General features: G+C 41.6%; 1 protein-coding gene across 1 annotated transcript in view; it reads left to right on the forward strand.

Moving 5' to 3' along the window:
* The window catches only part of ipo11 (importin 11), a 310,760-nt gene that overhangs the window by 271,906 nt on the left and 28,043 nt on the right, over window positions 1-10,811 (forward strand). The gene's annotated exons all lie outside the window — the stretch shown is intronic.

Genomic DNA, 10,811 nt, shown 5'->3' on the forward strand with positions numbered 1-10,811 from the left:
TGACCGAGCCAGTTTTTTAATCCATCTTGCAAGCTCACCTCTAACCTTCTTCGTTGTCTACTATACTATCAATTTTGATGTCATCTGCAAACTTTCTAACCATACCTACAATGTTCACATCCAAATCATTTATATAAATGACAAAAAGCACTGGACCTCGCATCGATCCTTGTGCACACCACTGGTCACAGGCCTCCAGTCTGAAAAGCAACCCTCCACCACCACCCTCTGTCTCCTACCTTTAAAACAGTTCTGTATCCAAATGGCTGTTTCTCCCTGTATTCCATATAACCTAACCTTGCTAACCAGTGTGCCATGTGGAACCTTGTCGAATGCCTTGCTGAAGTCCATGTAGATCATGTCCACTGCTCTGTCTTAATCAGTCCTTTTCGTTACTCTGTTACACACTTGTGATTAACCAATTTCATGTTGATAATGGAATGTGGTTTATGTTTTGTAAATTGAGCTTTCAACTTTTTTTGGTCTTGGTCAATTTTGTCTTGTTATCATTACTACTGCCAGATCCAGCATTTTATAGTAGTTTATGTTTGACCGTTATAGACTGGAGCCCACAGTTTTTTGGAGAGATCATTTGCAAGCAGCCTGGTAGCTGCGTGTTTGCTATATTGTGACAACAAATTGTGGGGCCACCTGTCTGTAATCTTGAATGCAGTTTTGAATTTAGTACTATGTTTCTGATCACAGAAAATTAAGTCCATTATCACTCTCCCGCATCCATCATGAGTCTTTGATATCAGTCAGCCAGGTACCACTTGAAGTAGTCCACATCTGCTGTGCTTCCTCTGACTTTGATATAATTTAATTTATCCATCACTTTACTTTTGTATTGTTCACACATTCTTCTTGGGCTCTTATTTCATTAGCTTCTAAAATCATCTCATTTGCCACATTGAAACTTGCTTCGGAACATACAGGATTCTGAGAGTGTTTGACACAGCAGATGTTGAAAAGATCTCTTCACTGTGGGAATATCGAAATAGAGCACCTGTTACAGAATAAGGGGAATCTAATTTAAAAGAGACGCAAAGGAATTTTGTCTTTGAAGAATGTGAATCCCTGGACTTCTGCACCCCAGAGAGTTGTGAAGGCTCGATTACTAAAAGTACTGAAAGGGGAAGTTGGTAAGTTCTTTGAAAAGTCAAAGACAGCAGTGAGGAACTAGCACGAAAGAGTAGTTGAGGCCTGGGGAAGATCAAATTAATACGGAGTAGGTATGAGATGTTATAGCAAGCTTCAAGGTGCATAAATCCCCAGTGCCCGATGAGATGTACCCCCAGCTGCTGTGGAGGCAATGGAGGAGATCGCTGGGACTCAGACGGAGATATTTAATACTTCGCTGGTCACAGGCGAAGTGCCAGATGACGAGAGGACAGCTAATTCGGTTCCTTTATTCAAGAAGAGCAGCTGGTTTAGGCCAGGTAATTAAATACCAGTTAGTCTGAAGTCACAGGCGGGGAATTTATTGGAAAAAATTCTGAGGGACAGGATTAATCAACTCTTGGAAATTCAGGATTTGATCAGTGATTGTCAGCACGGATTTTCTTTTGGAGGGAGATCTTATCTGACTAATTTAATTGAGTTTTTTGATAAGGTGACTAAATATGTTTCATGGCTATGGTGGTTTACATGAATTTAAGTAAGGCGTTTGACGAGATCCCATGTGGAAGGCGGGTCCTAAAAGGTAAGAGCCCATGGGATCCAAACTTAGATTACAAATAAAGGGCAAAGGGTGATGGTGGAGGGATGTTTTTGTGATTGAAAGCCTGTGACCAGTGGTGTGTCTCAGGGATCAGAGCTGGGACCCTTCCTGTTTGTATGTGCATTAAAGACTTGGATGTGAATGTAGAAGATATAATTAGTACATTTGCAGATGACATAAAATTGATGGTGTTGTTGATATGGTCTCAGGCTACAGTCTGATAGTGGTCTGCTGTTAAATTGGGCGGAGCAATGACAGAATTTAATCCTGATAAACGTGGGGTCATGCATTTTGGGAGATCCAATAACGGGAAGGATATACACAATTAATGGTAGGTCCCCACGGTGTGCTGAGGAATAAAGTGTCAGTGCAGGTAGACAGTCTGGTGAAGTAGGCATTCAGGATGGTTGCCTTCATTAGTCTGGGCATAGAATATAGGAACAAGCAAGTCGTGTTTCAACTTTATAAAGCATTGTTTAGGCCACAGATGGAATACCGTATGCAGTTCTGCTTGCCACACTGTTGGAAGGACGAGTTTGCCCTGGAGAGGATGCAGAGGAGATTGACCAGGATGTTGCCTGTAATGAAAAGTCTTGGTTGTAAGGAGAGGCAGGATAGGCCAGGTTTGGTTTGGGGATCTGAGAAAAACATTTGTCACCTAAAGATAGTGGAAATGTAGAACATGCTGTCCAAGACAGTGGTGGAGGCTGGTGCTCTTGCAACATTCAGTAATCTGGATGAGCACTTAAAATGGCAGGGCTTGGTAGGCAATAGACCAATTACAGGTAAATGGGATTAATGCAGTTTGGTGTTTTTTGTTTGGATTAGATATGGTGGGTTGAAGTGCCTATTTCTAAGCTGTATGTCTCGAAGACTCTCTCCATAATCTTACAGAATGGTGGTGCATGGGGGATCTTGTAATGACCCTACCTTTGCAGCAGAAGGCCCAGGTTTGAGCCCCACCTACTCCAGAGATAAGTCAAAACACATCTAAATAGGTTGTTTAAAAATAACTAGAATGGCAGTGCAGGCTCAAGGGGCCAAGCGGCCTATTCCTGCTCCTAGTTCCAATGTACACGATTTTGATTCGTAGTATTTTGCAAATATTGCCAAACCTCCTAGTTTTCAACAAGCTTTGTTCTGAAAATGCAACCCTTTGAGCATGTCCAGAATCAACTTTAAGCTCAACCTTGTTGTGATGCAGTCCGCATTTTCAAACTGCAAATGCTAATTACACGCCAGAAGATTTGGATTTGTTTTGCTCTTTGAATTTCAAAAACGCAAATAATTGCTGCTATTCACATAAGAATGCCTTTTTTTTTGTTTTTAAATTCTGATTTTCCATAATTACTGTTTCTTTTAATCATCAATTTTAATTTTTCCAAGATACTTTGATGCTATAGAGGTTTTCTTAATTTTCCTTTAAATGCTACATGGAGGTGGATAGAATTACTTTTCCTTGTTACCTGCTTGTCCGTTGTGTTCCTGTTGGTGTATGAATTACGTGAGCTTGTAACTGGGTCACTGAATATTTTCATGCAAATTATTTGTTGTAGTCTGAAGGTAAGTAGAGGATGTGCAAAGCCACAGGTGCCTTGGAAAAGATGAAAAGTTGTTATATTTGCACATTTATTGTTTGTCGTGATCAGCCAATGTTTGAAGTGAGTCTTTATATTTTTGTGTGGAACAATGATGTGCAGAGGGAAGTTATATTCTTCTGTCACTCTGAAGTAATAAAGTGGGCCATTCTTGAATTGACATATATTATATAGAACAAATTATATTTATGGTTTTTCAGTCCATGGTCAGTAACTGCAGGTTTATAGTAAGTTGGAAGCATTGCAAGTGACTTGAAAGGGGTCCTTATCTGTTAATACATTGCCATCTCATATTGCCTTCTGTTGCTGTTGAATTATTTACTCTTTATTTGCATTTATTTTCCCCACTCTTCTTAGGTTCTCACACATCCTTCCTATGATGTAAACTCCCAAACTGCGTCAATATAATTTTCCAACTGGCCGCCTGAACATCTGCAGAATCACCAGTGGAGGGAATGAATGTTTTAAGGCTGTAGTTGGGGTGCCTATTAATTGGATTGCATTGACCAAGCTAATGAACGTAGAAAATAGGAATCAGGGTAGGCAATTCAGTTCATCAAACCTGCTCCACTATTCAATTTGGTCATGGCTGATAATCTGTCTCAATGTCATACCCTCACTTTCCCTCCATGTCCTTGACACCTTTAGTGGTGTTGAGCATATTGAGATTTATTAAAACTGCACTCAATGAAATTGGAGAGTATTTAATCACATGCCTGATTTGTGCCTTGTGGATGGTTGACAGACTTTGACAGGACAGAAAGTGAGTTACTTGCTGCTGCATTCCCATGCACTGACTTACTGTTACAGACACGGTATTTATCTGGTCCATTCAGTTCAATTTCAAGTCGATGGTAAACTCTGGGATGATAAACATGATAGGTTTCAATGATGGTAATGCTATCGAATGTTAAGGGAGATTGTTGGATTTTCTGTTGTTGTAGGTGTTGACTGGCATTTGTGTGGCATGGATATTATTTGCCACCTATCAACCCGAGCCTGAATATTGCCCAAGTCTTGCTACGTTTGGATGAGTAGTGCTACAATACCTGAAGGGGTGTAAATTGAAATGAACATTGTGCAATCATCAGCAAACATCTTCACTTCAAAACTCAAATTGGAGAAAGGGTCATTGGTGAAGCAGCTGGAGATGGTCGTATCTAGAACACTGCTGAAGAACTCCTGTAGCAGTGTCCTTGGTTAAGATGATTGACCTCCCAGTAATCAACTTTTATGCTAGACACAACTTAGACAGGGACAGGGCTTTTCCCTAATTCCTAATGTGTTTAGTTTACCAGTATTCTTTGAAGCTGCACTCAGTCAAATGCTGTCTTGGTGTCAAGGGCAGACGTTCTCACATTCTCCTTGTTTCAGCTCTTTTGCCCATTTGGGACTATGGCCCCAATGATATCAGGAGCCAAGAGGCCTGATAGAACCCAATTTGGATATCACTGAGCAGTTGTTGCTGGGCCACTTTATAGGATTACTAATAATACTTTCCATCACTTTGATTGAGAATGGACTGGTTAGGCAGTAACTGGCTGGATTGCTGTTTCCTGCTTTTGTTGGACTGAACAGACCTGAACTTACCTACTTTGTATATTGCCAGGTAGCTGCCAGTGTTAAAGCTGTCATGGAACAGTTTGACTTGTGCCACAGTTACTTCTGGAAGAAAAGTCCTAATTACTCCATAGAACCATAGAAATGATACAGCACCGAAAGCAGCCATTTGGCCCATCTTGCTCATGCTGACCAAAAGATAAGCAGATGCCCTTTCTAATCCCATCTTCCTGCGCTCTGTGCTGTCAGATCTAATCCTTACTTTGTCATCAAGCCTGCCGACATGGATGGTGCTGTTGTTGTCTGGTGTACTGACTTTTACATTGTGGAGTCTGAGCCTCCTGTCTTCTCTTGGACCATAATCCCACTGTTGAGCATCGGGCCATTGTGTCCACGACTGTCACTAACCTCGCCTCATCTGGGGATCTCTCCACGACAATCTCCCTGCTCATAATACCACAATCCTATGTAACCTGGTTCTGTTTTCTCCGCAAAATCCACAAGCAGGACTGCCTTGGCAGGATGGTCTTAGGGCCGTCCACTTCTTCCTGGAAGGAAGACCTGAACCGTTTCCTTCCACCACACCCTCCTGCCTGGCCGGGCTCACCTCACTTTGAACAACTTCTGCTTTAGCTCCTGTCACTTTCTTCAGGTCAAAATACATTGGTACCTTCATTGGCCCCAGTCATGCCTGTGTCTTTGTGGGGCGAATGGAATATTCCTTGTTCCAATCTTACTTGGGTCCATCGCCACAATTCTTTCTCCGGTATATTGGTGACATCGTCAGTGCTGCTTCCCTCTCTCGTCCGGAATTGGAAAAGGCGTTCAATTTCACTTCCAATTTCAACCCTGCTCTCCCCTTCACCTGGTCAGTCTCTGACTCCTCCCTTCCCTTTCTCACGGACTGTTCGCTTTGGGACACTATGGTTCACTCGTTCTTTATTCCCAACATCTTCCCACATCTCTGTGGCACCCTCCTCGATATCCAAGGCTCCAAACATGTCTTCTGCATGTTTATCTGCAGTTCTTACAATCTCGTCCTGTATTCACTGTTCACAGTGTGGTCTCCTCCACACTGGGGAGAGGAAACACATACTGGGTGACCACTTTGCAAACCATTGTCTGCAAAAGGACCCCGAGCTTCCAGTTGCCTTTCACTTAACCACACACCATGTTCCCACGGCAATATTTCTATCGCTGGCCTGCCGCAATGTTCCAGTGAGCTTCAGGACAAGCTGAGAGACCAATATCTCATTTTCCGCTTGGGGATCTTGCAACTTCTAGGACTCAGCATCAAGTTCAATAACTTTAGAGCCTGTTTCCATCCTTATTTCTAATCCACCCCACCCAGTCCTGTTATGGCATGTGTTGCTTTTAGTGCAAACACCCATTCTCCTCTACTCCTAGGCTCATTATTACACTATATAGGTTGCATTCAGTACAGCTCACCCATTTTGGGGAGGCGATGGCCTAATGGTATTATCGCTGGACTGTTAATCCGGAAACCTAGACAACGATCTGGGGACCTGGGTTCGAATCCCACCACAGCAGATGGTGGAATTTGAATTAAATCAATATCTGGAATTAAGAGTCTAACGATGACCTTGAATCCATTGTCAATTGTTGGAAAAATCCATCTGGTTCACTAATGTCCCTTCGGGAAAGAAACTGCCATCCTTACCTGGTCTGGCCTACATGTGACTCCAGACCCACAGCAATGTGGTTGACTCTTAACTGCCTTCTGGGCAATTAGAGATGGGCATCAAATGCTGCCAGGCCAGCGACGCCCTCATCCTGTGAATGAATAAAGGATGAATAAAAGAAAAGGATTTTCTCCTACCCATAGCTCTTATTATCACTTATTCAGCATTTTCTGTCTATCCTGGCCTGCTATCCATAATTTCCTGGTTTACCTCCCCTTTCGTAGCTGTCTCTCTCTTTTCCTTTGGGCTCCATGTTCACCTATCTGCCGACCTCTCCCACCAATGTCCCGCACCTCCCCCAACTTTGGCATCAGCATAAATACCACGTTTCCTAGCTGCTAAAAGTTCTGATGAAGAGTCACCGGACTCAAAATATTAATTCTGCTGTCTTCCCACAGATGCTGCTAGACCCACTGAGTTTCTCCAGCGATTTCTGTTTTGCTTCAGATCTCCAGCAACCACAATTCTTTGTTTTATTTTATTTGACCTGATGTCGCAAGATTTCATAAAATTCAGAATCAGTGTTGATGCCAGGGCAATGCCCTCTCTCCTGACTCAGTACCAGAGTGTTGCCACCTCTGGTGAATCTATCACATTGGTGCTAAAGGACTTATCCAGGAATGGTGATGGTGATGGTGGTGTCTGTGAAATTCACTATATACTATATTTTGGTGAGTTGACTGTGTCAAACTATTACTTGACAATATTATAGGACAATACTAATTTTGATACAAAGTGCCCAGGTGTTAGTAAGGAGGATTTCTCAGCAACAGAGCAGTGTGTACAATTGTTGTTTCATTTGTCCTGTTCAATGGCAGGTGGTATATCTTGTCTTATTCCTTTCTATAGTTGTTTTTGTAACTGTGAGATTTGCTAGGCATTTCAGAGGGCCATTGCAAGTCTGCCAAATTGCTGTGGGTCTGGCCACCTGTACAAAGCAGATCAGTGATAGATGGCAAATTTCCTTCGCTGAAGGATATTTAGTGAAAGGTGTGCTTTTTACCGATCAATGATCGGTATATTTAATGAATGAATAATTCATTGTCACATGTATATTATGTGAAATATAATAAAATACAGTGAAAAGCTTTCATTTTTCATTGTCATCCGGCACTATTTTGATAGTTTAACAATAAAAGAAAAATGAAAAAATATAGTTTAAAGGGAGTCCATCTAAGTTCAAATTCTGATCTGGCTCAAAACCACCATGCCCTGCCAGACCCAATTAACATCGAATTCACTGATCCTCAGCCACCATTCGCAGCAGCAGCGGCAACAGAGTCAGCTCCTCCCGGCATCAGCGGCAGCACGACTCATTGGGGAGGAGCTTGAGCTCAGCATGGAGGGGCAAACGTGAGCCCAACGCAGAGGGAAGAGCAAGTCCTGATGATCTCCTCCTGGCCAATGATTTGCTTTGCGGCTTTTTTTTTAATTCATTCGTGGGACATTGGTGTCGCTGGCCAGCCAGAACGTGCTGTAGGCCAACTTATACTGCTCTTAGGAAGGGAATTCCAGAATTTTGACCCAGTGACTGTGAAGGAACCGCAATATATTTCCAAGTCAGGATGGTGAGTGACTTGGAGGAGAACCTTGTTGGTGTTCCTTTGCATCTGCTGCCCTTATCATTGAGATAGAAGTGGTTGTAGTCTTGGAAGGTGCTGTCTAAAGATCTTTGGCAAATTTCTGCAGTGCTTTTTAAAGATATTGCATACTGCTGCTACTGAGTGTCATAGTGGACGGGCTGCATGTGAATGTGATGCTAATAAAGCGGGCTGCTTTGTTCTGGATGGTATCAACCTCCTTGAATGTTATTAGAGCTGCACTCATCCATACAAGTCATCGCACTCCTGACTTGTGCCTTGCACATGAGCAGGCTTTTGGGGAGTCAGGAGGTGAGTTACTTGCTGCAGGATTCCTAGCTTCTTGACATGGTCTTGTAGCCACAGTATTTATTTTACCTGGTCAGTTACGTTTCTGGTCAATGGTAACTACCCCCAGAATGTTGATAGTGGAAGTGGGGATTTCAGTGATGGTAACACCACTAAATGTGAATGGGCAACGGTCAGGCACAGGGATTGTTTGCAGTGACATTGGTTGGTTGGTTGGTTTTTGCTCCATACTTCTTTGCAAAATTTACAAATGACCTAGATTTGGAGCAGCAGCATTATATAAAACTTGCAGATGAGATAGAATTTGGCAAAATAGTAAAGATAGTTAAAGTCTTGAGAGTCACATAAACAGGATGGTGAACTTGGCACAAATATGGACGATGGAGTTCAGTTGTCGAAGTAATGCAGTTTTGAAGGATTAGAGGACCAATACTGAAAGACAGGAAAGTATAAATCATGTAGTTTTCAAAAATGATGATGAGCTGAGACACCTTGATATCAATATACACACATGCTTTAAGATAGTTTTTTAAAAAAAGCATGGATTCATGAGTTTCTTAAAAAAAAAAAAGGAATGCAGTGTAAAAGCATATAAGAGAAGAGTCATACTGGACGTGAAATTTAACTAACTTTTCTCTCCACAGATGCTGTTTGACATGCTGAGTTTCTGCAATACTTTCTGTTTTTAATTCAGATCTACAGTACTTGGCTTTTATTTTAGAAGGTATCTGGGTATGATTGACCGTCTGAATTTAGCATGAAGAGGGTTTTAGAAAATGATTATTAACTCCAGTTACATGATTATAGCGGACATCCTTTTTTGCTGATTACAGAGTGTTTAAAGCAAACACAAAATATATGTAGATATGTATTAACAATTGATTTATCACACTCTGTGTGACAATGACGTACTTCAGTTATGATGAGATTAGAAAAATTATAACTGTTCTTGGGTCACAGTGGGTGAAAAGGTGACCCAGGAGAGGTTTTCAAGATGATTGTAGACCAAATAGGTAAAAAGGATACAGTTGCTGAGAGGCTTAGCACCAAAGGTCATGGATACAAAATCATTGGAAAATGATCCAAAGAAGAGACGAAGAGGCGTATTTTTCTCTCAGCATTGTCAAGATCTAAAGTACTGAACAGTTTACGTGAAAAGGTAAATAAAATGATTTTGTGGGTAATTTTAATTGGGAATTGCACAAGTACTTGAAGCTGAGGGAGTTAGTGCTTTGGGAAAAATGGGCATATGGGACTCAGCACCATTACGCTTACAAAGAATCAGAATAAGCATGATTGGCTGAATGGCTTCCCCTGTGCTGTATGTTTCCATCATTCCATGATTAAAATTGATAATTTGCAAAATTTGTAGGTTCCTTGCATTTCTGCTGATATGCTCTTTGTTTTAGGATTGCCCCCACTCTTGTGACCCAAGTGCTTATTTTTAGATATCCTCATCAGTCTGCTAGATATTATTGAGATGTTTTAATATTCTTAAAGTAGTCCTAACATCCTGGAGGTTACCATTGACCCGATATTGAACTGAACTAGCCATATGAACTAGCTGGATACAAGAGTAGTTCAGAGGAGGAATTGTGCAGTGAGTAACTCACCACCTGACTCCCCAAAGACCATCCACTGTCTACAGGGCACAAGTTGGAAACGTAATGGAATATTGCCTGAATGAGTGCAATATTACAGAAGCTTGAAACCACTTAGGACAAAGTAGCCCACTTCATTGGCCCCAGATTCACAAACATTCACTCGTTCCACCACCAATGCTCAGGAGCAGCGTGTACCATCTACAAAATGCACTGCAGAAATTCACCAAGGCTCCTTTGACAGCACCACTCAAAGTTCTACTATCCAGCAGGACAAGGTCAGCAGATACATGGGAATACCACCAACTATCAGTTCCCTTCCAAGCCACTCTCAATCCTGACTTGGAAGTATATGGCCATTCTTGCAGTGTGACAGAGGCAAAATTCTAAAATCCCCTGCCTGAGTCATTGTGAGTGTACCAGTGTTAAATGAACACAGGTACAAAGGGAACATATTTGAAGAAAATGCAAATGTGGTTTATTAATCAGGCAGCGCTAGTCCAGGATACCTCTAAGATTAAAACATAATTGCAAATTGACTTGGTGAAGGGAAAGAATAGTGGAAGGGAAAATAGATATTGCAAATAAGAAACTGCACAGCTAATTGCAAAGGGCTAAATCTTGTTTTTAGACAGTACTCGCCAAGAATAATTGTAATACTTAATAAATTTATGACCATTAACCTTAATGTATACTTGTAAGCTGCATTCTAAAGCCACCTATATAATTGTGGAGACATT

The sequence above is a fragment of the Rhincodon typus genome, chromosome 1 (assembly GCF_021869965.1).
Source record: "Rhincodon typus isolate 14 chromosome 1, sRhiTyp1.1, whole genome shotgun sequence".
In the NCBI taxonomy this organism is placed as follows: Eukaryota; Metazoa; Chordata; class Chondrichthyes; order Orectolobiformes; family Rhincodontidae; genus Rhincodon; species Rhincodon typus.